Source organism: Colletes latitarsis, chromosome 6, assembly GCF_051014445.1.
Source record: "Colletes latitarsis isolate SP2378_abdomen chromosome 6, iyColLati1, whole genome shotgun sequence".
Taxonomy (NCBI): Eukaryota; Metazoa; Arthropoda; class Insecta; order Hymenoptera; family Colletidae; genus Colletes; species Colletes latitarsis.
The window spans coordinates 14,467,594-14,470,636 of record NC_135139.1 but is presented as its reverse complement, the minus strand read 5'-3'; the positions used below and the strand labels follow the sequence as shown (position 1 = coordinate 14,470,636).

At 42.4% G+C, this 3,043-nt stretch overlaps 1 long non-coding RNA gene across 1 annotated transcript; it reads left to right on the top strand.

Annotated features, from left to right (window-relative positions):
• The first annotated feature begins 484 nt into the window (after positions 1 to 484).
• On the top strand, positions 485 to 2,755 carry LOC143342371 (uncharacterized). Its single transcript, XR_013079791.1, has 2 exons — positions 485 to 2,276; positions 2,378 to 2,755. It is a non-coding gene; the product is annotated as an uncharacterized LOC143342371 (long non-coding RNA).
• Positions 2,756 to 3,043: the final 288 nt, after the last annotated feature.

Sequence of the window (3,043 nt, the reverse complement as noted above, 5' to 3'; positions counted from 1 at the left end):
AATACATATATGGAAACAAGGAAACTATTAATTTTAATAGACTACATTGTTAATTTATATTTTTATCTATAGATCACATTGTATACCTTGTTTGTTTACTTCTGAAATATCCATTGTGTATGTTATCTCTTTGTTCGCAATTATTTTGCGTAATATAATGTAGTATAGTCGACGAGAAATGCAGTTTGTAGTAATTTTACCACGACCTCGAGGGAGAATTGCACATCTGTCGGGATAAAAAAAGGTCGACCATTTTGTGAATTTTCGGAACGGAAATTTGCGAGAAAAACATTGGGTGCGCAGATGTCCGAGCGGCGGAGTTAATCCCAGAAATCGAATTACGAGCAAGCATTCGCTTCGTCATGCAGATTCCCTCGTTGTCGTTGGTGCAGTATGTGACGAGATGATTCCATGTGTGTGTGAATGCATCTCGTACAGCGGATGCAACTGCGAGTGGCCAGTAGCTCGCAAAACGACTGACCGCTCGGTGCATCCCCTCGGCGCTTTTCGACGAACTTCGCGAGTGACGAATCGATGTAATTTTTGGAAGATTTTTTTACAAACCTTAATACATGCGTTATTGTGTCTCACGTGCGCGTCGAAATTATTATCGATTTGACGCGTACGACGAAAAGTGTGACGAAAATATACTTGTAAAACGAGAGATGTTAATTCAACGCTGATAAAAAAATATGCTCGAGCATATTTTGAAATAGTAGAGCATCGGTCGTTCGTGTAATAAAGTTTTTAATAATTTCTACATATTGTAAGTTCATTTTATGCAGGATCCGGCACGCTCTGTAAGGAAAACCGGACAAGTAATTTCATAATGTCACAAAATGAAGTTGCGACAGTTTTTACATGGTCGAAGTACGGAAGGAAAAGTTCCGTTATAAGTTTTAATGGTACATAAATAAACGGCGACGTTGTAATAGAGTTTCTGCAGAACGAGTTTCCCAGGCGAGATTCGATGCAAAGGTAACACGGTCTCGTTATAAATATTCAATCATAACCGTGACATTTTTTCTCTCGCAACGACGCGTCACGTGAGACCGGGACTGCGATAAGCTTAATTCGCCGAGCATGTGCCAACGTTATAAATTAACCTCGCACCACGAGTCGAAGGTCGACGTTTTCATTGAAAATTATAAAAAATTCAGTCGTCCGCATAAAACCCGTTGTCGTTCATGCCACGAAACAACAAGGTAATCTATGTTCATTTCCAACGACACGAAACCAGTTATTATTCAGTGACTTTTCTGCCGTACCGTATCAGCCACTTTTAATTTCGGACTCTGACCTCGAACGAGCGTCTTTCCCCTTTAAAACGGCGCGACCGAACGTAGCTAGATTTAAACCGCCGCCAACTACATAGCAAAGTTTGTACAGAAACGACAATCAACGAAATTGTAAAATAAACGATCGACGATATAAAACAAAAAAAAAATAATTGCACGAATTTATAAAACCTTCACATCGCGTCGCAAGGTGTCTTTGCATTCCGTGAGTGTCGAATCAGATACGAGGGTAAGAATAAGTCGCAACCAGACGAGACGAGTATCTCTAAGGAGAAGAACGTCACGAACCACGGGAAAACATTTTTAATTCTCTTTCCATTTTGCCTGATATTCAATCGCGCGAAGTGAACCTGCCAGAATCCATTCCCGATAAGAACGCTGAAGGAAGGGATGAAAGTGGTTCGTGGCTCTAATATACGCGGGGGTGCGTGTAATTCCGAGGCCGCGCCATATTTTAACATCGTTCCGAGTTACATTATGTTTCAGCAAAATGGTCGGCGCACACGTGGCAGTACCGTCGACGGGGAGGGTGGTTTATCTCGAATACACAATCCCACCCCAGACCACCCTCGCTGACTGAACGCGGCGCGGTGTGGAGCGGTGCCGCGAGGGTGGAAGGGTGTGGAGGGTGCGGACCTGTATGGAGGGCGGTTCAAGGGGAACCGGGTGAGAGGGTGGAGGTCGACGACGAACCTCGGTAACCAACGCCCACCACTAGCCACCTTCCCCTCCCCGTTAGCTTTTGCGACGTCTACTGGGAGGGGAGGGTGGAAGGCAAGCCGGTACGGCGTGCGAGCTAACGACGTTCTTTCGCTTTTCGCGAAGAAAGGAGAGAGTGAGAAGGAACCTCGCGGAAAGGATGAGAGAAAAAGGGGAAGGAGGGAGGTACAAACCGCGTTCCTCGTCTTTCTTTCCTCTTTGCTCTCTCGCACTCTGGTTCTTTGTGAACATAGACACGAACAGGGAAGACTGCAGCAGGTAATGATGTACCGCGGTAAATTTCCTGCGGAAAATTACCCGCGCGGTTGGCCGCGGAGTCGCGGCTGAAAGGTAATCATTTTCTTTTTGTAACGCGCTAGCAAACACTACATATAGTCGGGCCAGGCGAAAATTGCAACAATGCCGACGCGATTTATTCAATTATTAACGACAACGCGGACGGCTGGGGCGACACGGTTCGCATTTCTGCAAACGAAGAAGAATCGTTACTCGATGTCGTCGTTACGAATCCCACTGTTCCACAAAAATATGATCGTAATTCGTACATGGTTAGAATTTAATTTAGATGCACGGTAAATCAAACGAGATGTATGTAAAAGTTATTTTCAAATTAAATTTGAGTAGTAACAATTGTGAAAATTAACATTGTCAAGTAAAAAACATCACTAGTATAGCACGATATCACCATAAGAAGATATACAATATTGAACAAATATATTACCATAATTTAAACTAAATACTTTTGTTATTTATATTTCCGTTTATAATTTAGAAACCTATATTTTTGTTAAAATTTTTCAAATCTGCTAAAACATCACCAATAGTATAGAGCGTTGTAAATCGTTCAATGAATGAAACAATAACTCATTTTACCAATTTTATTCTTCCGAAAAGATTGTTTTCCACGAATTTGAGACACTTTACTAGCACAATAGCGATCGTTATTTCGCAATTTCACGTCAAATAAAACTTTTTATACGTTATACGAAGACGAGCAGTAGAGGGTGAGGGGTAGCATGGACGGA